Below are 23803 nucleotides of genomic sequence, written 5' to 3' on the forward strand. Positions count from 1 at the left end.
CCTGGGCCTGTTGGAACAGGAAGATGCATTCCATCATTGCTTCAATCCTGGAAGGTTCTACACTCCCTCGGGCCTCTGCTTGGAGACTGAGGCTGACTGCAAAACCATCTCCTTCTCTTCCTGGTCAAAGAGGATGCTTCCCCAGGGAGAGCCTCTGCCCTGATTTGGGTGTCCCACTCCTTCACCAGCATTTGGAAATTTTTCTCATTTATTCTCTAGAAGTAAGGCCTGAGAAACAACACCTGAAACCCATTGTTAGCAGCGTAGGTTCCTGACTGGAGGCGGCCTGGAAGCCCCCTGATGCCTGCCCACCTCCAAAGCGCTGGAGCTCTCACCTCCAGGTGACTGGCAGGTTGTAGAAGTCCCTGCCTCCCTCCCCTCCTCATCTTATGCCTTCCCTACCTCCCCTTCTCCTCAATGCTCCTTGATTCCCTGAAGTTTACACCACAGAAAGCTGCCATTTGATTAGCAGGAGTCCCTTCCTAGGGGCTCTCAAATCTCCGTAAATAAAAATCTGCTGGCTTTGCCTTCATATAAAGCCAGAACACATACACGCAAACTGGATTTGTGGTCCATCCAGGAAAGGCTTCTTGGGAGAAATGCCTTGCAAATCTGATGGAATATTGAGTTAGCCAGGGGAAGGGCAAGGTGAGGTGGGAGAAGAGTTCTAGGGAGAGGAAAGAGCATATGCAAGGGTGTGAGAGACACAGAGAGAGTGACACGCAGGAGAACTGAAACCAGGCTCAGGAGGAAGAGAGGAGAAGGAAAGAATAAGTGATGACTCGCCCGTCCCCATCGCCACCACACCCCAGTTCCGGGTTAGGTGTTTCTCTTCCGTGCCCGAGTAGCATCCCGAGCACCCCCATGCTCCCATAAAGTACTTATCAGACAACATCAGAGACAGCCATCCAAACACCAGAATCCCATAGGGAGGGTCTCCTTCCATAGTGCAGACTCATCCTGGCCTATACTACCCAGTGCCCTCTGCATCTACACAGGGCTAAGCATTTCAGAGGAATGTACCTTCTGCCTTCTTTCACCTTCCAGCAGTGGGAGGCAGAGTACACACTGCAGCCTTAGGACACAAGATGGAAAGAGCACGGGGACCTGAATCACCATGTGGAGGAGAGCTACCTGCCGACCAAGAACTCATGCACGAGGCTGTTATGTGAGAGAGAAATAATTCTGTCTTATGTTAACCACTAAAACTTGGGGGTTTAATTGTCACAGCAGCTAACATTACCCTAATACACAGGCTAGGTAACATTTACTTATTTAATTGTAGGTAACCTCCTCTTGGTGGTAGGAGTCCCCATTATAGCACCAGCACCAAGCAAAAGGTGGATATTAAATAGACATGTGTTCCGTGAAAATAGTTCACTTGATTAGAAGGAGGGTCTTCCCAGAATCCCTCAAATCCCAGTAGACAGAAGACTTCTGACTTTGCCGTAAGGTCAGCACACACTCACATACATACTCACCCATACACACACACATACCTGCACACACACCCCTAAGCTTCCACACCAAAGCCACAGACAGTTCATGGCCAAACCTCCCCAGCTATCTTGTGATTCATGTGACAGCAGAGACGATCCTAGCAACAACCCTTTTGAGAGTCTGTTCCCCAGCATGGGTATCATACATGGCCAAATACCGCAAAAGAAAATTGGAGTAGGAAAGAAAAAGTCATCAAGAAAAATAGTCCAGATTTCTCATGATCTCACCCATGAGTCAGATTGCATTTGGGATAACAGCTAACCGAGTAGACCAGAACAGTCTGTCTGTAAGATGTCAGCCTGCCAATTTCAACAACGTAGAGAGGGCACACTCCTTCAACTGGCTTAAAAGGACAAATCTAGTGCACTTGTTTATTATTTTTTTTCTTAAAAAAATTCCAAGGTGAAACAGCCTCCTGTTTAAAAATAACTCTCTTGGAAATTAAACCATAATTTTCTTTTAACTGCTGATTGCCAAGTACCTGTATCTTTCCATTTTGAGCAGTGGGGAAAATGTCCTACAGAAGACTCTTTGCTGTGTAACACTTAGAAAGCCACCTGACCTCTCTGGGCCTAGATTTGTACATTTATAAAATATGAGATCAAAAGAGATGATCTCTAACATTTCAGGGAAGAAATAATTGTCAGTGGAAGGGAAACTGAATTTTTCCTGCCTTGTAAGTCTTTTAATATTCATGGAAATTATTCCTGACAGAAAAGGGTATTTTTGATGGGTAGCTTAATTTAGAGGAGTTTATTCATTTAGGACAGAACGTGAGGTCCAAGGCACTACAGACATGAGTGGGTCTTCAGTGGTGAGAGGCAGGAATGGGATGATTTGTTCCCAAGCAACAGGCAATATGTGGAGTATTGAGCTATGAGTGTGTGTCAGGACATTTTCTTTAAGAGATAAAAGAGATTTTAAGAATCATTAAGTGCAATTGCTTCATCCCAAGTGTGAAGAACCTAGGATCTAAAGCTAGACAGTGGCAGTATCTGAACTAGGGCAGAGTGTTGGCTACTGGTCCATTACTCTTTTCATTCAACCTTCCCAATCCTGCTTTGCACCTTTAACAATGACAGCAGCTACATTTTGCTTCTCTGAAAAAAAGCATTGAGAGAGAAGCTGGTTATTCTATCCATCTTTAGGCTTGAGAATTAATGCTGGATTTTATTTCCTCAATCCTTGCCTAACCCTCAAGCCTGCAGACTAAGAACTGTGAGTACCCAAACAATAAGGTTGGGATCGGGTGAAAGATGGAGAAGTAATCATATACCTTAGAGTGTGTAAGAGGATAAGTGCTCCTTAGAGCTCTGGGAATGGCAGCTAATGAGGGCCACAAAAATATCCACTCACGGTTATCTGCAAGGTGAGTCTCTACAGCTTGGATTTCAGATCCTCAACTCAACCATTCCCTCGGACCTCTAGCTCCCGCCCAGGTACTGTCCTAGACTGACTGCCTTTCATTTCGATGCTTATCTGCTGTTTTAATCAGACCTCTGTTTCCCTCCATGACACTGTAGCAGAGGCAAAAATGAAAATGTAAATATTTGCTTATATTCTTTCTATACTTCAAGCCAATCCCTCCCTTCCCCAAATATGTGGCATCTCCTCCCTTTCTTTCAAGTTCGTAAAAGAAAACCCAGGATTGCCCCCTTCAGCATTGGTCACCCAGCAGGCTACTATTTTAGCAGCAACACAGAACCTCTGAAGCTGGAACCTGCATTTAATTAAAAGCCATTCTAAGTAAATGGAAGCGTTGACCCTTTCTCATTTGTTCCTTCCCAAGCCTCTGGGAAATGGAAATGGTGGCCTAGGAAGAAAACTGCATTTGGTTATAGGATTGATCGTTATAATGATAACATATCTGGAGACATGGAGGGGAAGGATAATAGGCCAATAAATATGGGGACATATTTAAGAAAAACTTAAGCTCCGAATTTATTTATTTAATCTCTGAACCCCAAAATTGCTCCTTTCAAGTATCCTCAAAGGTCTACCTGCGTCAGTGAGCTGACTACACTCTACTGAATTGAAGTCTGTTTCCAATGCCAAATAGAAGGCAGCAGTTTCACAAAGGCAGTGGGCTTTGGGGACACCAGTCTGCTCCGGAGGCCTGGCCCTAATACTGATCACCCAGCTGGATCACCTTGGGAAAATTACCTGACCCTCGAGCTTCTGATTCCTCATCCATAAAATGGGGCTAATAATCTACTAGGAAGCATAAATGAGATGATGGGGACAAAGTAGATAGGGAGAACTTATTAGCTGCAGAATTAAACCTCAGAGTTGGCAGAAGCATTAGAAGTCCCCCAGCCCAATCCTGCGACAGTCCTCCAGCCTCTGCTTGGTGCCCGCAGTGAAGGGAAACTTACCGCCTCCCAAGGCAGCCCATGCCACTTTGAGACTATAATGTTAAAAAACATTTCCCAACATGGAACTGTATCTCTGTCCCTTAATTTCAAATGCTCTGGCCTTTGTTCTGGCTTCTGGACCAGAAATGAGAATAAGTCTTAGCAGTCCTGCCCAGGAAAGCCATTGAAATTATTTATTTGGCCACCTGATGGATTATGGTTGCAAAATTCCCACATGCAAGTATACAGAACCACAGAGAGTTGAGGGCGAGTCCAGATTCATTGTTTGGGGGCTGGCTGAAGGGATGCCATTGGCCAAGACAGAGGACAGAGAAGGAGGGGCAGGCTCATATGGGAGAGGTGATGAGATCAGCTTGGGATGTATTGCTCTGGAGTAGCTGAGGGTCGCCAGGTAGAGGTGGTGAGCGGACAATGGACGTGGCAGTCCTGAGCCCAGGAGGAGGGTAGAGGCTAAAAGGACAGAGTTTGGAGGGGTCTGTATATAGTGGTGGCTGAAGTGGAAAATGTGGCTGAAATTGCCTAGGGGGGAAATGAGAACATCCCTGTTTAAGAGGTGAAGTATAAACCAGTCCAAAAAAGTAAAGAGGAATAAAAGTTGCTGCAAAAATCAATGAAAGTGCTCCATGGAGAGGAGCTCAGAGAGATTAAGACCAGGCATCCATTAAAGAGCACGAAGAAATCCAGGAGGGGAGTGGTAGCAGAGTAGCTGGAGAACAGTGTGTCATAAAGGAGGAGCTGGACTGTGGGCCAACTGAAGTATTGAAACGTTTCCACTGGATTTGGATGTAGAGGCCCATCGGTGGTCACCACAAGGGACTTTCAATGGAGCGCTGGGAATGGAAATCAGATTGCACAGTCCACTGAGGGATTAATGAGAGATTAAAGAAGTAAAAACAGCCACTACAGACCAGTTTCAGGTAATTTGATTGTTAAGGATATAAAGGCAGAGGGGACTTAATTAAAGAGAGGTGACGTTTGCACATGGTGGAGAGGAAAGGCTTACAGGCAGGGGGAGGTTAAAGACAAAGGGGAAAGAGTATGCTGATTAAGTGTGATGGTAACTGAGTCTGGGGGAAATGTTCAATCAAAGGAGGGAAATTCTCTCAGGCGTGAAGGAAAGAGCGCAGGCTGGATGCGGAAATAGACTGTAAGTGAAGGAGCAGGACTGAGGGGGTTTCCACTGATTCTCCCTGTGAAGAAAACATGAAGGTTCCCAGCTTGGAGGGAGGGAGAAGGTCACAAGGTGGGAGTTTGAGGTGGGCGGGGGGAGAGTCAGACAAGGCAGTGGGGGAAACGGCAGGGAAAGGTGATCGGGATCCCGTAGACACTGTCCACCTGCCTGCCAGCCTATGAGGCTGATGAGTTCAGAGGCCACTATTCTGCAGGTGCACCGATCCAAATAGATGGTGGGTTTTTCCCCTTTCACAGAAGTGCTTAGCAGCCAGGACACAGAGGCAGGAAATGCAGGTGGTTGAACTTATTCAGTGGAGCGATTTTGGTGGGGATAGCAAAAGGGAAGGAGATAGGGAGTTTAGAGTTTTGGCAAAGGAGTGGGTGAAGGGATGGTCCACAGGGGCACGGCTGGAAGGGGAAGGATTTGGAAGGCACCATCATCTTTCCTTCAAATCTCTCCGACCACTTCCCCCATCTTGGACCCTTGCCTCTGGATATGTTACTTTACACCACATGTTGCCTGGAGCTGCACATAACAGTCTAGATGTGTGGGACTAGTGCAGAGGATTAACACTGTTTCTGGGCCCCTCACATCTGGGATTTACATTTATTGAACAGTCACATCACAGTGTTGATGCACACTGATCATAGAGTCAAATGAAGCGCCTAAACCTTTCACACAAAGACCACTATTAAAGCAGGTTCCTGATCGTCTTGTCATAAATGCAGTTGGCTTTTCGGACATGAGTGAGGGATCTTCACCTGAGCCCTTGGCTGATCTTGCAGGACGTGGCCCATCCTATATGACAGTTTAGATTCTGATTCTGGTGTGAAATGAGGTCACTGTGCTTCCCAGATCTGGGTCCTGAACAAATGGGATAAATGTGTCATCCATGTCTTTATTCAAGTCATCGATAGAAACGTTGAACAGGAGCAGGATCAATCCAATGGCAGAACTGTGTCTGACTCTCGCTGCTAGAACCCTCTCCCTGGATTGACACCAATCCATCAACCCCTTTGTGCGGGCATTTAGCCAGTCAGCTACAAATCACCACATTCTGCAACTGTCCAGTCCACGTTTCTCCAGCTTGCCCACAAAGATATCACAAGAGACCATCCAAGCACCTTGTTGAAAAGTCCACGTTCGTTATGTCAACAGCTTTCCCATGATGCACTGGTCTAGTAACCTTATCCCCACTGGATAAAAACACAATGCGCTTTTCTTTGCTGTGTCTTATACACCTAAGACCAGATGGAAATCGGTTTATGACATTCTACTGCTTTATAACACTTCCTGTCTCACCATGACATCACTTTTCCCCAATCCTAGGGCTTCAGAGGCCACAGAGGTGTTGAGACCTTAGCTTCTAAACCTTCCTCTTACTCCAGTAGATCGGGTTACCTGATCTCCCAGCCTGTTGAAATGAAGAACGTTAGCCTGATAATGAGACTATAATAGAAAAGCCACTATTTCAAATAGAGAGAGAAGGGCTGTATAAGATGCCCCCCTTTGCCCTGTCTCAGGACTTCCTCCCAGCAGTCCTAAAGAGTATTTTAAATTTATTTCCTTGAATCTGAGTTTGAAAATAAAGGCAAATGTGATTATACCTGAGCTTTCTTGAGTACATCATTTTCAACCAGGTTACTGAAATCCTGAGATTTTAAATCTTACAAGCTACATATTTAGTTGCTTAAAAAAGAACATGGGATGAGAATGATATAGATCAACAATAACCCAGAGTGAAAATGCCAGGGTGTTTATGAAGGGTACAGTCCCTAATTATGCCAACAGGGACACCCTTTCCCCTTGGCAATGCTCCTTAGAAGCTGCCAATACATTAAACAGGACCAGTTTAGCCAATCCATCAACATCTGTTTACAGCCTGCTGCTGGGGACACAAAGATGTGAGAGAGATGGTCAAGAGCCTCCGAGACTTCACAGTCTAGCCTAGGAGGAGCTAAGAACAAAGAAAGACACTTTCACCGAAAGGTTCACCAACCAAGGCAGCGTGTGCTGGATGCCAAGAGAATGTGCCAGGCAGTGTGTGCGCCAGACTTTCTGAGACAGGCTGCCAGCTGGAGGCTGAGGAGAAACACTCTTCAAAGGGAATGAGACTTTGCCTGGGTCTTAAGGGATGGACAGAGTCTAGGCAAGGGGTAGGGGGGCATTCCGGGCGGGGGTGTGTGAAATAAATGCATATAGCCCATGCAGATGAAAGAAGTTAAGCTGCATCCAAATCCCGTCTCACTTTGCAAATACATTCGTGGGGCATTGGTTCCAGGACTCCTGAGGATACTGTAATCAGAGGATGCTCAAGTCCCTTGTATAAAATGGCGTAGTATTTGCATGTAACCTATGCACATCCTTCCTTGTACTTGAAATCATCTCTAGATTACTAATAATACCTAATACAATGTAAATGGCTATAAATACAATGTAAATACTGGCAAATTCAAGTTTCACTTTTTGGAACTTTCTGGAATTTTTTTCCCGAATATTTTCCATCATTGGTGGGCTGAATCTGCAGATGCAGAACCCGCGGATACACAGATACTCCGGGAGGGCTGACAGGAGAAAGAAAAGCCTGCTGCTCAACGGGAAATTAACGAAGAAAACACTTAACTTTGCAAGGGTGGGGGTCTGTGCCTCCAGGCAAAGTTCGGCCAAGGTCATGCAAGGATGAACGTCCACTACACTCACTCTAAGATGCTCCGATGAAAACCCTAGTATGCTATCGCACACAGCACAAATTTCATTAAAATCATCCCCGGAAATTTAAGATTTGAGACTAACGGACTTTCTGAGAATGCAACAACATAGGCCACAGAGGTAAAGATCCCAAGAAGAAAAAAAACAAGCAGTGGTTTGCAGCCCTGGCTCCACATTAGAATGACCTGGGGAACGTTCAGAAAATACCAGTGCTTGCGCTTGTCCTACCAATTACATCACAATCCCCAGGGCATCAATATTTAAATTAAAAATACCAGTGATTCTAACCTCATTCTCTCCACAAATTGTTTCCTGAGTGCCTGCTGTATGCTGAGCCTTGTTCTAAGTGTTGAAGATATGAGTGAATCAAATAGGCTCCCCACCTTCAGAAAAATAGCCTCATAAATTTTACAATGCAGCGGGGTAGAGCAGGCAGAAAGGCAAATTAAATCAGTAAAATATATATGCTTAAACACTGACCAGGCGCAAAGGAGAAAATAAAGCTGAGAAGGGGGATATGAAATCTCAGGCTGGAACAGGGTGGCATGGAAGACTTCACTGAAGGTGACATTTGAATCAAGACCTGAAGAAACTAGCAACTCAGCTACATGAAAGAAGAACACGCCAGGCAGAGGGAACAGCAGGTGCAGTGCCCCCGAGGCATCAGTGTGCCAGGGGGGCCTGTGGCTTGAGCAGAGAGGGAGAGTTACAGAGATGGAGTCAGGGAGGATGGGAAGGGTAGGGTCTGGAAGTCAAGTAATGAGTTCAGCTTTTACTCTGAGTGAGATGGGGAGTCATGGGAAAGTTTGAACAGAGAAGTCACATGATCTGGTTTATATTCTGAATCTAGAATTACTCAGCTGCTCTGTTGAGAATATGCTATGGGGGGAAAGGGAAAAGGTAGAAATCGAGCAATTCCTGAAATAGCCCACTTGCCAGATGAGGACACCGGGGATGAAGAGAGGTGATGAGCCATGGTCAGATTCTGGGTATCTTTGGAAGAACAAACTAGAGACAAAGCATCTGGAAGGAGAAGGGGTGGGAATCAGGAACTTAGTTTTAGACGTTAAAGCCTGAGATGGCCGTCAGTGGAGGTGTCAGATAGATAATTCTATATGCAAGTGGTACAAGATGGAGATACACTGGTGTGAATTCTTGGCTTACGGATGGCATTTAAATCCATGAGGATGACTGACTTCACAGATAGTAATCACAGAAAGAAAAGACAAGAAGTGCAAGTAATGAGTCCTGGGCCCTCCAGCAGTTGAGAGATCAGGGAGGAGAGAAGACAGTCAAGAAAACTACGAAGGAATGCTGGCTGTTGAGCAAGGAGGAATGTCCGTACAGTATGGTGTTCAGAGAGCAAAGGGAAGGAAGCATTTCAAGAATAAAGCAGGGATGAACTGTGTGCATCAAATGCTTTGAAGGAGCATGGAAAAGGCTGAGAGTCGGTCCTTGGGTTTAGCAGTGTAGACGTCATTAGCGACCTTGATAAGAGCAGTCTGTGATGTACAACAGGGTAGTGAATCACTTCTCTAGGAGGTCATGTTCTTGGACTCAGCTTGAAATATATCGAATGTCTGTCTTCCCTAACAGAATCTAAGAGTCTAGTACACAGTAGGTCTCTATCTGATTTACTGAAGAAATACCCCGGGGCTGTACAAGTGCAATGTTCATGAAATCACCTAAAATGATCACTCTGTAAAGTGGAAATCTTTCCATATGGAAAAATATTGTGATGGAAAGATCTCTCTTAAGACACATATCAGAAGATTCATCTTCCCATACATCTTAAATCGTAACTAGCACTGCCTCAGATTTACTAGCTCCCCTATTAGATGATAAGTTTCTGAAGGGCAAGACCATTTCAGACTTCAGGGATCTTCATGGATTAGCTGTAGGTATGACCTGAAGTATGTAGTACCAATTATTCTCCCCACTCAGCCATGCTGGTCTGACACTAGTTTCATTCATTTAAAACACCTTCATGAAGGATCTACTATGGTCCAGGCACTGCTCTGGGTGCTTGAGTCACAGCATCAAAAAGGACATGGTTTCTGCCTAGAAGAACCTTCCAGTCTACTGTTTCTGACACACTGCTGACATCAACTGAAGAAGAGGCTCTGGCTTCACTGGACTGCATTGGACTGCAGTTCACTTTCCCAACAACAGCCACAGGTGATATAGCACAATGTGACATCGCCCAGATTCACCCAGGCCTAGATATATATGTTTATGAGTAAATACGCCTAAGGGGGTTCTTAGCCAGTTCCAAGTCTCCAGCAAAAGCAGGGTTTAGGAAGCACACCATGTTCTTGAAGGAATGCTTTCTCTGTTGTTTCTCCCCCATCCCAAAAGAGAGTTAAATAATTTGATGGGATTGGTAATTCAAGGCAATCTGAAATTTATTTATTTTTCTTCCTCATGCATTGAATGTGAAGTGTACATACCTTTTCTGTATGTGATATGTACTAAATAAATATTAATTGGATGAAAATATTAATTGGATGAATAATATTAATTGGATGAAAATAAATATTAATTGGATGGCACAATGTGACATCGCCCAGATTCACCCAGGCCTAGATATATATGTTTATGAGTAAATACGCCTAAGGGGGTTCTTAGCCAGTTCCAAGTCTCCAGCAAAAGCAGGGTTTAGAGAGAAAAAAAAAAAAAAAAAAAGCAGGGTTTAGGAAGCACACCATGTTCTTGAAGGAATGCTTTCTCTGTTGTTTCTCCCCCACCCCAAAAGAGAGTTAAATAATTTGATGGGATTGGTAATTCAAGGCAATCTGAATTTTATTTATTTTTCTTCCTCATGCATTGAATGTGAAGTGTACATACCTTTTCTGTATGTGATATGTACTAAATAAATATTAATTGGATGAAAAGGAAAAAAATTGGTTTGCAGTGGCAAGGACAAAGTACAAACTCTAGGAAAGAACTAAGCATCACTGATAATACTACCTCCTTCAAATGTCTGCTGAGCTTTCATAGTTTTCATTGGTTGTACGGGAAGCTACCCACTTCCTATCTGCAGGACCACCTCTATTAGCAAAGTTTACATGCTGTGTCAATATGAAGACGGGGAGTAGCCATTGAGAAAGAGTTAGAAAAAATAAGTCCAACTATCCCAGTGTGCAGGTTCCAGCATGGATTTGAACCAATGGAAATCCAGAAGGACTTCTTGATCCAGCAAATGAGAACTGTGGTGGGTGGCGATATTCCACATCAGAACAGCACATACAATTCAACCTGGGCTCCATTTGACCACCCACCTGCCTGTTAGCAGAAACAATGAGCAGCCCCTCTTTGATTCATGATAAAAATAAAGAAGACTGCTAATGAGCGACATTTTACATGCACAACCCTCCAGGCAAAGTTCTGGTTACCATAGCAAACCCCAGCTCATGACAGCAGAGACAAAGCACATGACGTATCAAATGGCCAGAGTTCTGCTTCCCTGCAGGAAAGCAGCTATATTTGCCAAATATACTAATCAGCCACTATAGCCCTTTCTACGAATGAAAGCCCAACCTACATTTGTGGGTCTTGGCCATTCTCACAATTACTATTTGCCTGAAAGAGTAGCTTTTTGTCTGATGTTTACTTATCGGGATGCTGATGTAATTCTCAAGATGGAACCTATTTTTAAAAGGGGGTCCAAGAGCAGGGAAGGAAACAAATAGCTGCTTTCTCATTTTCCCCAGTCTGAAACTGGCAGAAGTTCCTTTGAGCCCCACATCTGGCAAGAGCCTATCCTTTGGCCTCTTCCATGACTGGCCCAAAGCTGGTGACAGAGAAATAGACCAGTGTTTTAGCAAGACCCAGTGCAGAGGGTCTTGCTCTCAACCACCTAAAAATGGGATCCATGTTGTCATTGTAGGGTTCTATCAACTGGGAGGAGACAGGGAGGCAGACAAAAACCAAACTACAGAAAAGTGATGATACAAAAGGAAAACCAGGAGGAGGAAGATCTCAGGGCTTCTTATGAATGCAAACAAATTTCACCTTTGCACTCTCCCTGCAGAGACGATCAGGATGCAACCTGGTCGTCTCTGCCTTTCCTATAAGCATTCAAGGAAGAGGGTTTAGGCTTCCCTGGTGGCGCAGTGGTTGAGAGTCCGCCTGCCGATGCAGGGGACACGGGTTCGTGCCCCGGTCCGGGAGGATCCTACATGCCGCGGAGCGGCTGGGCCCCGGGAGAGGCCACAACAGTGAGAGGCCCGTGTACCGCAAAAAAAAAAAAAAAAAAAGGAAGAGGGTTTAAACCATTAATTCTCTAGATGGATCACAAAAAGTCTTCAGCCTAAATGCCCAAGTGGTGAAAAAAAGAAATGAACTTCTTAACTTCTCAAGCTTAAGCCCAAGGCCAACTTTTCAGAGAAACAGTACATTGAGAATCTGAGTAAGTATATTTTTTCCCTGTGTTTTAACAATCTGTGTCCTGGGTTTCTGAGCAAAAAATGAATTAGAAAACTCAGAGTTCTGTAGGGACTTTAGGGATCTTAGGCAGTCCCTCCTTCTCGGAGACTCTATATGGAATAATAGTTAAGAACGCGGGCTTAGGAGACAGATTTGGGTTCAGATTCTTGTTCCAACTCTTAACAGATGTGCAACTTTAGGCAAGCAATTTAAACTTTTTGAGGCTACTTTTCATCATCTGAAAAATAAGGATAACTGGGATCAGTGCCTGGAATGTAACAAGTGCTTTACTTGTTCAACAGCTATTTATTGAGTGCCTACTGTATACTAGGCATTGTTGTCAGCACTGGAGATACAGTAAATAAGACAAGGTCCTTGCTTTTTTTTTTTTTTTTTTTTTTTTGGCTGTACGTGGGCCTCTCACTGTTGTGGCCTCTCCCGTTGCGGAGCACAGGCTCCGGACGCACAGGCTCAGCGGCCATGGCTCACGGGCCCAGCCGCTCCACGGCATGTGGGATCTTCCCGGACCGGGGCACGAACCCGTGTCCCCTGCATCAGCAGGCGGACTCTCAACCACTGCGCCACCAGGGAAGCCCCCAAGGTCCTTGCTTTGATGGAACTTACATTCCAACAGGTGAGACAAACAATAAACAAATAAATCAAAACTTTATTTCAAATGGAAAAAGAGTAACATGATAGAGCACCTGGGGTGTGGCCATTTTAAAGTATATGATTGTGGAGAAGAAGGTCTTTGAAAAAGGTTTGAAGGAAAAAGCTTCCAGGAAGAAGTAAGACCGTCTTCTGGGATAGAGCTTGCTATGCTCCATAAAGGACAGTGTTTCTGGACACAGAGAGTGAGGGCAATGAGTGGGAACAGAGGAAATCACCTGCGAGTCAGGTTGGGGCAAAGGGCCTGAATCATATTCAAATGGCAATGAGAAAGCCCCAGGTTGAAGCTGCAGAGTGACATGATTTGATTTGTGTGTTAAAAGGTCCCTCTGGCTGCTCTGAGGAGAAAGGATTAGGGGTCAAGAGTACTCTGGGGAGGCCCAGTTAGAGGACCACGGCAGCAGCGGTCCAGGGACAAGTGACGGCAGCTTCAACTAGGGGGGCTGCCATGGAGGTGGGGAGAAGGCGGATACTGGAGGAAGGGCCAACAAGACTCACAGACTTAGCTGCTGGAGTGGGAGGAAAAGAGAAGAATGAAGCGTGGTTTCTAGGTTTGGGGAATGAGCCTGTAGGTGGATGCTGGTGTCAATTACTGAGGTGGGAGGAGAAGGAAAGAACTAGTCTCAGGGGTACATATCAAGGCTTCCATTTTGATTGTGCTAGGTCTGAGGCACCCATTCTATTCCCATGCAGAGATGTCAGGTTGGCAGTGGGGCATACGAGTCTGGAAGTTGGTGAGAGCTAGAGACATAAATTTCGGAGGCAACATAACACAGATGGTAGATGAGATCTCCCTAGAAGGGAGAATAACTAGAGAAGAGGACCCGAGGTCAAGTCCTGGGGCAACATCATAAAACAATGAACATCAGTTGATGTTGGTATAATTTTCAGTACGCTGGGAAGGAGAGCGTTGGCCAGTTATTGTTATCAGCATCTTTCTACCCATCTATCTACCCACCCATCCTGTCATCCATTCATACCATAAACAATCAGAGCACATTTACTGAGAGGTAGTAGAGACGATAGATGGTCCTCGACTTACGATGGTTCGACTTACAATTTTTCAACTTTATGATGGTGAAAAAGTGATACACAGTCAGTAGAAACCATACTTCGAATTTTGATCTTTTCCCGGGTTAGCAACAGGCGGTTACAACACTCTTTGGAGATTCTGGGCAGCAGCAGTGAGCCGCAGCTCCCGGTCAGCCACGCCATCACCAGGGTAAACAACCGATACACTTACAACCATTCTGTACCCATGCAACCATTCTGCTTTTCACTCTCAGTATAGTATTCAATAAATTACAATAAATTACATGAGATGTTCAACACTTTTTAATAAAATAGGCTTTGTGTTAGATGATTTTGCCCACTATAGGTTAATGCAAGTGTTCTGAGCACATTTGAGGTAGGCTAGGCTAAGCTGTGATGTTTGGTACGTTAGGTGTATTCTTTGTTTTTGTTTGTTTGTTTGTATGGCCACACCACGCGGCACGCAGGATCTTAGTTCCCCAACCAGGGATCGAACCCGTGCCACCTGCATTGGGAGCTTGAAGTCTTAACCACTGGACCGCCAGGGAAGTCCCATAGGTTAGGTGTATTCAGTGCATTTTTGACTTATGATATTTGCAATTTAGAATGAGTATTACTACGATGGGCTTATTATAGTACGTAACCACATTATAAGTCAAGGAAGATCTGTAGTTCAACAACACAAGCTCTGGAGCCAAACTGCTCTACTTAAATCCTGGTTCCACAAACTCCTGTAACCTTTGGGAATTTTCTTAACCACAGTGCACCATTTCTCCATCTGCAAAAGGGTATGTAGTGGGTTAAATGGTGCCTTCGTAATAGATATGTTCACGTCCTGGTACCTGTGAATATGACCTTATTCACAGATATAATTCAATTAAGGATCTTGAGCTGAGATCATCCTGAATTATCCGGGTGGCCCTCAACCCAATGACAAGTGTCCTTGTAGGAGACATGCAAAACAGAGACATGCACACACAAGAGAAGACACGAGCGCACAGGGCAGAAGGCGATGTGAAGACAGGGATGGAGATTGGAGTGAAACAGCCACAGGAATGTTGACAGCTCCCCAAAGCTGGAAGAGGCCAGGAAGTCTTCTCACTGAGAGCCTCCAGAGGGAGCATGGCCCTACTGAAACCTGATTTCAGACTTCTGACCTCCAGAACTACGAGAGAATCAACTTTTGTAGTTCTGAGCCACCAAGTTTGTGGTAATTTCTTACAGCAGCCTTAGGAAACAAACGTGGGGATAATAATAGCATGGATCTCATCGGATGGTTACGAGAATTATATGAGTTAATACGTGTAAAGTGTCTAGAACAGTGCCTGTCAAATAGGGAACATTCAAATGACTTTAATTTTTCCCCATGGACTGAATATCGCGCCAGATCCTGAGGCGTATGGATCCTGAAGAGTACGGGGGAAAGGGCCGATCATCTCCAGAGACCCTCAAGAGATAGATGGTGCCCAGGACACTCAGCAGGTGAGGGGCCAGAGGGCGGGCAGGGTGCTCAGGGGCCGTGTGTGACTCCCAGAAACTGCTGAACGCTGCTCCCCAGCAGTCACGATAAAGAAGTCAATAAGCCTCACATCTGGTTTTGAAAGATGAGTAGTTGGTCCAGAGAGGGGTTCATGCAGTCCTTTCTGGTACCTTCCTCTCCCTGTGCCATCTGACTGCCTGCTCTCTCATGAGAATCCATGCTGATGAGGACACTTGGAGCACATTTCCTGGGGACAGCTGTCTCTTCTTTTAGCCTAATGATACTGGGAATAACTGTGACTAGGGTGGGGTAGGGGTGGAGAGTGGGCAGTGGAAAACTGGAGGAAAGCAATGCTGAATTTATATGCTGAGTGACTTAGGAATAATATTTGCATGGCTGCTTTAGCCTTGGAAGTTAATTTTCTTCACCAAGAGACCCATATAGCACACTCTAGTTTTACCCAAATCTCTATAAGATGCATTGTGTCAAAAAGGGGGGTGGGGGTGGGGGGACTTCCCTGGTGGTGCAGTGGTTAAGAACCTGCCTGCCAATACAGGGGACATGGGTTCAATCCCTGGTCTGGGAAGATCCCACATGCCGCAGAGCAACTAAGCCCGTGTGCCACAACTCCTGAGCCTGTGCTCTAGAACCTGCGAGCCACAACTACTGAGCCCACGTGCCACAACTACTGAAGCCCGTGCGCCTAGAGCCTGTGCTCCACAACAAGAGAAGCCACCGCAATGAGAAGCCCGCACACCGCAAAGAAGAGTAGCCCCCGCTCACCGCAACTAAAGAAAGCCCACGCGCAGCAATGAATACCCAACACAGCCAAACATAAATAAATTAATTAATTTTTTTAAAAAAGGGGGTGGGGCTTCCCTGGTGGCGCAGTGGTTGAGAGTCCGCCTGCCGATGCGGGGGACACGGGTTCGTGCCCTGGTCCCGGGGTGTCCCGCGTGCCGCGGAGCGGCTGGGCCCGTGGGCCATGGCCGCTGGGCCTGCGCGTCCGGAGCCTTTGCTCCGCAGCGGGAGGGGCCACAGCGGTGAGAGGCCCGCGTACTGCAAAAACAAAAACAAAATTATCCTCCCTCCCAGCCGCCTCCCAGCACAGCTTGTATTCCTGCAGCGGGCGGGAGCTGGCTTTGGATTCCACAGCTCTTAGATAATGGTGGGAATCTGATTCTGCATTGCATCCATCCATCTTGATTTTTAGCAAAGCAGGATGCTCACCCCTCGGAAGCCAGGGTGACAGAGTGTATGTCTTTTAACTAGGATGATTCGGTTGAGGTAGCAAAGTTAGTTAAAGTGGAGTGCAGGCAAAAGCAAGTGCTGGAGGGCTTCCCTGATGGCTCAGTGGTTGAGAGTCTGCCTGCCGATTCAGGGGACACAGATTCGTGCCCCGGTCCGGCAAGATCCCACATGCCGCGGAGCGGCTGGGCCCGTGAGCCATGGCCGCTGAGCCTGCGCATCTGGAGCCTGTGCTCCGCAACGGGAGGGGTCACAACAGTGAGAGGCCCGCGTACCGCAAAAAAAAAAAAAAAAAAAAAAAAGCAAGTGCTGGTGGTGTCAGGTGTTGATAAAAAGGGAGACCATGAGTGGCTCAGTCCAAATCCATTTCCACTCCTGCCAAAACCCTCCAGGGACCCAGTCTGGAGCATCGTTCTATTAAGGGCCACAAACACCATGAAAGCCCCTCCTCAGGAGGCTGCTCAAACACCACCAGATCTATTCTGGAATGCGCTAAATTTACTTCAACCTGAAGGCAAGGGATTGGATTATGGTCCTTCAAAGATCTGCAAATCCTTCAGAGAGTGTGATTTTTTTTTTAATCCTCATGTGGATAGCTAGGCATTTCAGGCTGCTTAAGGCAACAAAACTTCCCCTATCTCTTCGCTATTATTTTATCTAAAGCTGTGACATCAGTGTGGGCAAAATTAGTCCTCTTTGCTGTAAAGCTGGTTCCCCAAACCCTGCTTCTCCAAAACCCCTTCACGTGTTAGAGTGTTTGATGAGCCACAGAAACACTTTAAAACCCCAAAACAAATAATCCAGGAATAACTCAGTCAGATGTTCAATGCTATCTGGTTTCATTAGACTGCTTCATAAAGAGAGCTAATGCCTAAGTTTCTGATTTTCTGCAAGTTAATAGCCCAGTCACTCTTCACTCTATGTATTCGTGCAGGTAATGCATGCATCCCGAAGCCAGCGGCTCTCAGAATTGGGATTGTTTCCCGGCCCCACTGTGAATATGGGGTGGAGAAGATGTTATTGGCACTGGAGAAAGGCCGCGGCCAGGGGCAGGCCTCTTCCGGGAGCTGGAGAGACTTAAAAGACAGATGTGTCTTCTCCGCACTCTTAGTGCCTTAACAAGCCATCTCTCGGCTCGGCCGCCGTATCAGACCACAAAGGGACCCTTCAACTATTGAGTTTTCAAACCGTAAATGCTCCCAGTGTTTTCTTGAACACATTTGTAAATAGAATGCTGAGCTCTTTAGATCACAGGCAATTCAAGTCTGAATCAGATGACCTACCTGCCTTCAAATCCTGTCTCTGCCCAGAACTGCAGAACCCCAGGGAAATGTATCCTTTCCCAAGCCCACCTTTTTTTTCCATTTCCATTTCCATCAATAGAGATGGTTATTATAAGATCAAGGATTAAAAGGTTTTAAATGCCATGGAAGGATCCATCATTTTATATGGAACCTATGCATAAACCCAAGGGACAACATAATCTAGACCTAGACCATCCGGCTGGAAAAATAAATCAAGGATAACCTGAAAACATATTTTTATACTTCTCTTTCCTTAAAAAACTTTCTGCACATTTTCCCCAAATATCATGTAATTTAGCACACGTTTATTATTTCCTAAATCAAGGTAAGCACTCCTTTCCCTCCCCTCTTTACGAATGAGTGAGAATATTTATCTAATCTAAGTATAATGATAGATCCATTAATAAAACCAAGGGGGGCCACAGATTTTGAATTCCTCATTACCCATCTGCATCTTGCACAGCTGCCATTGAAAGACGACGGTTCCCAGATCAAGCACCTTAGACTGTGATTCTAGCTCTGGTTGTACTGAAATGAGGCGAGTTCTCTGCTTTTCTGGGCCTCCGCTTCTTGGAGTGCAGGAATTAGCCAGTCTGAATGTATCGCTCCTTCCAAAAACCACTAAGGAGAGGGGAGACCATCCAGGATCTCCCTGCTTTGAGCCCCGGCAACTTGACTTTTGCATCAGAGAGGGCCGTGATACATCCTTCACCCAGAACTGGGAGAAAGCTTCAGTCGGGTCTACTAAAAAGTCCTGCCACCTGCCTCTACATTCAACTGGGCCGTCACTGACTTTGGCGAGGTTTATTCATTTCTCAGCACACTCTCGTCGGGACCCACACATACCAGATGCTGTCATTGAGACACATGCATATCTCAGTAGCTCTTTTTATTCCTCCTAAGAATAATCCTGGGAAGTAGCTACTCTACCAATTTTGCCCATGAAGAAACTGAGGCTGCAAAATTTCGAATCATCTGGCTAGCGAGACGTTCTCTGCACCGTGAGGATTCCAGCCAGGTCTCCGACCCCAGTTCCACAATCCTTCCTTTCCCTCTTGGCTGCCTCAGCCGGTGCCACGAACCAGGTTCACCCACCCTGGCCTTGCCCCCAAAGCTCCCAGCCTCACACAGTGCCCACCTGGCTGTCAGCAGCCAGCCCTTCTCTTTCACCAAGACTGATACCTTCTTCCGCTGCATTGCAGGCTCTCTCCAGCACCTTGCCCCACCTCTGCTTCCCTCCTACATTTCAGGGAAGGCAGATGCCAGCTTTTTTCTTTCCCTGCACCTGCTCCTGATGTCTCTGGCCCCTTCCCTCCCTTATCTGCTCCTTATCTTGACTCCATTCTCTCCCACTTCTCTTTTGTTTACTAAACATGCCTGGGAGGGGGAGCTGGGGGACTCTCCTGAATAAACCTTCCCATAACGCTACCACCTCCTCAAACTACCCTCCTGTTATTTTTGACTGGCATGCTTCTGCATCCAGTGTCCACACTCCCCACTTCCACTGTCTTGGCATTTGCTCTCTCCTTTGTCCCTTGCAGCCTGGCTTCCTTGGGCATCCTTCACAGATGCTGTCTCAGTCTCTGTCGATGGCCTTTTCCCATCATCCTCCTGGGATGCTGGCCCTTCCCAGACATTCCTGCCTGCACCTGTCCGCCCACCCTCCTTAGGGGCCTGCCTGCCGAGCATGCTACTTGGTAGTATGGACACACTTTTGAGGGCAGAAGAAAGAGGTTAAAAACTGTTGAGTCTCCAAGTCTGCCCTGTTAATGAGATTCAGCCTCTCCTTTGGCTTGGTCCTGACCTTTTGTGGGTTTGTCTTCTTTGGGATGTTTCCCCTTGTGGATGATGCAGAAAGAGGGAGCTGGGGCCACCTTCCAGCAGGGACAGCCACCTCCCACCATAGTCTGAGTCACTTAGGCCCACAAGATCTAGGCCAAGGGAGTATGCACAGCTCTGTGCTACCCTGTGCAGCCCACCAGCTCTGGAACTTCCAAGCCAGGGTTGGGACAACTCCCTACAGTAAGGTCAGCTGGCGCGATGGAGTGCGGGGTGTCTGGAGTGCAGGCTCTGTCTCTCTTCCTGTCTAACCTGAGGAAGTTGGTGGGTGACTGGTCGAGGCCTTTTCTGGGCATGAATGAGACAAGGTCCTAAAGAAACAGACCCAGGACTTCCCTGGTGGTCCGTGGTTAAGACTCTGCACTTCCAATGCAAGGGGCGCAGGTTCCACCTTAGTCGGGGAACTAAGATCCCACATGCCGTGCCGTGCAGCCCCCCCACCAAAAAAAAGAAACAGGCCCAGACAGCATGATGAGTGTGCAAAGGGGGCTCTGCAGATCGACGGTCCAAAGGTAGGACTGCTTTACGTCTCCTGGGAGAGGGAGAGGCAGAGAAGTCACAGAGGAGGAGGTTCTGAGCTAGATCTTGAAGAATAAAAAACGCTGCATCAGGAGGACCTCATCAGGAGGACCAGGGGAGAAAGGATATTCCAGGACCTGGCCCTTCCCACTACTACCGCAGAAAGACAGCGCTGTAGAGGCCGAGAGGAGTACGGGGTCAGGAGGACTACAGCTCACATGCGAGTTGGGGGATATGGCAGAAAAGAAGTCTGAAGAAGGGCATAGGATTTGGAATTCATCCCACAGGTCCTGGGAGCCACTGATGGGTTTTACAAGGCAGTCAATGGACCTTGGTGACTGATTAGATGTGGGAGAAGTCAAGAAGGAGAAGTTCGAAAGCCTTTCTCCAGGCCTCTGGTCTGCTGAATGTTAAAACTCCAAACTCCCCATTTCAGCCAACTGTGTATTCTGCTCCCCACCCGCAGGTGACCTTTGTTTCTTCTTCACTCCAAGTCAAAGCAGTGCCCATACTTCAAGTCCATGTCTGATGAGCCTTTCCTTTCTTCCAAGCCCACTGCCACCCACAGGCTTAGACCTCCATTAGGTCCCCACCCTCTATCTTATTACAATAAGCTCACCAGGTCCTCACCTCTCATCTCCCCAATCCCAATTCTTCCTGCAAGAGATCAGACGAGTCATCCTAAAGCACACAGCTCTTCCACTAAGCCTGTCAGATCCCCTCAGTCAAAAGTGGTTTCTTTCTCCACTGTACTCCCAAAATGTTGCATCTGGATCACTCTTCAGGTACTTTAGTCGTTAGATCATCCCTTCATTTCTCCATTCAACAAATATAGGGTGCCTATACATGCCACATGGGCACCGGTTTGCTTTGGAGCTCTCAGTATACGTATCTCCTGATAGACTGAAACTCTGACAGCAAGGAGGGAGCCTCTGCCACCTATGCACACCCCCAGGAACCTCTAAGCCCCTGTGCATGGCAAACCACAAAAATGGCTGAAATGAATAGAGAAATTATCATAAGTTTCCTTAAATAGTAAACTGCCGTGAGTGCATGCAAAATCAATCTCAACGATATTTAAAGCAGAATTCAGTGCTTTTCCAGGAGCATATTAACTGTGTTAAGGGAGGTACATTTATATACTTTACATGGTTCTGATTCTTCCTTTCCCAGCACCTGCCATCCCTCTGCTCCCACATCTCTCTCTGCAGCCCTCCCCCCGGCCACCATCACTATGTGGTTATTAGTGGAGCAGTGGGTTTTGGCCCATTCTAATGGAAGAAGGAATCGATGAAGCTCTAGAACCACCTGCAGCCAAGGATATGTTCTGGGACATTCTCTTCTACCCCTGCAAGCAGCCGTCCCACACCACATCTGCCAACCTGTTCCTACGTGACCCCCACTCAGAAGTCAGACTAGAAAAGCTGGCCCTAGAGCTGGTAAAAATACCAGGTCCCTAGAGCCCAAGTTCAGAGCGGACTGAGTGGGAGAGGCCTCACTGCAGAAGGACCAGCAGCACGGGAGGTGCAGCGGGGGCTCTGTGTAAAAGCAAAGCCAGAGTATCACTTTCTGCAGCCACCTCCATCATGATGTGTCGAGGGAAACGCATCCACCCGAACACCATAGCTCTGTGAGAGGCAGGAGGCCGTGCCAGCTGCAAGAGGCCGCTCCTTGCCCCAGCGCCCCTCCACCTCCAGTCCCAGCGCACGTCTGCAGCTCTGGAATGCCCTCGTGCCTGCCATTCCAGTCTCTGCGACCAGCCTATGTCAGACCTTGTCCTCTTCACACTCCAGTGTCCCTTATCAAGGTCTCCGCATGGATGAGGGCTGCTGAGGACAGGCTTCTGGCAAACTCCAACCAGGGACCCTAGACCCTCCCCCTCCCCAATTCAGCATTGCAGGAAGACAAGCAGCCCTAAGACCTAAAATGTCAACGCAAATCCAAGAGAGCGAGGGAGAGAGAAAAGAGGAGAAGGCCAGATTTGCGGAGGAACTGGACTTCAGAGGGAGAGAAGGTAGAGCAGCAATGCCTCATCCGTAGTTCCCCATCTCGCTGGCAGACGCCGGTAACCTCCCCAAAGATGCCCTTGCTCTTTGCGCGCCCTGCCCTCGCGCCGCGTGTCTCTTCTCCAGGCAGGAAGGGGGCAAGAGATGAGTAAGCGCGGGAGGATGGACCCCAAGGCAGTACCTGAGGCCAGAGCACCTGAGTACCTCCGTCCTGGAGGAGGGGACCTGGCGATGGTCCAGGGATGGGGATCCTGGGCGCGCGCCCCGGCAGGGGCTTCAGGCCCTGTCCTGAGTGTGCCCAGCAGTGCGCCTCGGGCTGTCCCGCTGTCCCCGGCCCGCTCTGTCGGGCCCTCTTCCCGAGGCCGCGTTCTCCCTGCGCCCAGCCGGATGCACAGGGAGTTTGCGCCGCCCAACGTGGGACCGGGGTTCAGCTCCCCTACTCGCCGCCTAGCCGGGGCTGGGATTCCGCACCTGGATTGGTCCCTAAACTTTCCTGGGCGCACGCGGTTTCGGGGGTGCCACGCTTCCGCCCCCACCGGCCCCCAACGGCCCCCACCCATCCTAAGCCCCACGTCCCGGCCACAGCGGGACTGTCGCTTCACCTGCACGCGGCTCGGCGGAGGCTCCGGCTGCTCCTCGCGAGTCCGGACCGAGGCGCCGCCCGGTGGGTCTCGGCGCAGCTACCGCCGCTGCTGCCACCGCCGGTGCCAACCACCGCGCCTGCCCGGAGCTGCAGCGCCTAGGTTCGTCCGCAGCCACAGGAGGCGCAGTCCCGGGCGCCCACGGCCCTGCGGGTCCCCGCAGCCGCCACCCACCGCTTCTCCCTGCCCGGGGCCGCACGCACCGGCGCCGGGAGTCCGCTTCTCGCCCGGCTCTCCCAGCTGCACGGCGCTGGGGATCCACTGAGCCTCTAGGATGGGCGGGGATTCCCTCCCTCCGGTAGATTCGAGGGGCGGGAACTCCCTTCCTGGAGTGACATGGACGGGGGGCGGGGATTCCCCTGCAGGAATGACAAGGTGGGCGGGGTTCCCCCGAGCAAGGCACACCGCGGACCGAGTCCCTCCGGGTGAACGGGAGCCCTGGGGCGCTGCCTAAGAAACCTGGGGATCCTGGGAGGAAAGGATCCGGGGAGATGGCAGCCCAGAATTTCCAGATGGTGGGGCTTGGGGCGCCATCTAGGTGGAAGAGAGTGCGCTAGGGGACGGGAAGTTGCCTTTGCACGACACTTCACATAGCACTGAGGAAAATGTCAGTCGCTATAAAATACAACAATGGGGCCGAGAGGCCAAAGGAGAGGGGGGAAGCACTAAGCCACTCCAAGCCATCCTTGGCCTCTGGTCTTTGGGATACCAAAGTTAATTTAACACTGGTATGAGAATTTCGGGGAACCTCTTGGCACCTCAGAGCTGCTTAGTCCCCCAGTTAAACCCCTCAGAAGCAAAGGCCCGTGGCTCCCGGGTGGTGGTTTAGGTCATTGTGAGAACTAGACAAGAGCCCCTGCTGAATGTACTGTGACAGCT

General features: G+C 48.0%; 1 protein-coding gene across 5 annotated transcripts in view; it reads right to left on the minus strand.

Moving 5' to 3' along the window:
• The window catches only part of PDZD2 (PDZ domain containing 2), a 373328-nt gene extending 350120 nt beyond the window's left edge, over positions 1 to 23208 (minus strand). For 3 of the 5 annotated variants that reach the window (XM_004266046.4, XM_033421312.2, XM_033421313.2), the window contains exon 1: positions 22886 to 23206. The gene's annotated coding sequence lies outside the window, so the exon portion shown is untranslated. Of the gene's footprint in view, positions 1 to 22885 lie in introns of all 5 variants that reach the window. The other 2 variants (XM_049707991.1, XM_033421315.2) reach the window with 2 other exon arrangements.
• Positions 23209 to 23803: the final 595 nt, after the last annotated feature.

Source organism: Orcinus orca, chromosome 3, assembly GCF_937001465.1.
Source record: "Orcinus orca chromosome 3, mOrcOrc1.1, whole genome shotgun sequence".
Lineage (NCBI taxonomy): Eukaryota > Metazoa > Chordata > Mammalia > Artiodactyla > Delphinidae > Orcinus > Orcinus orca.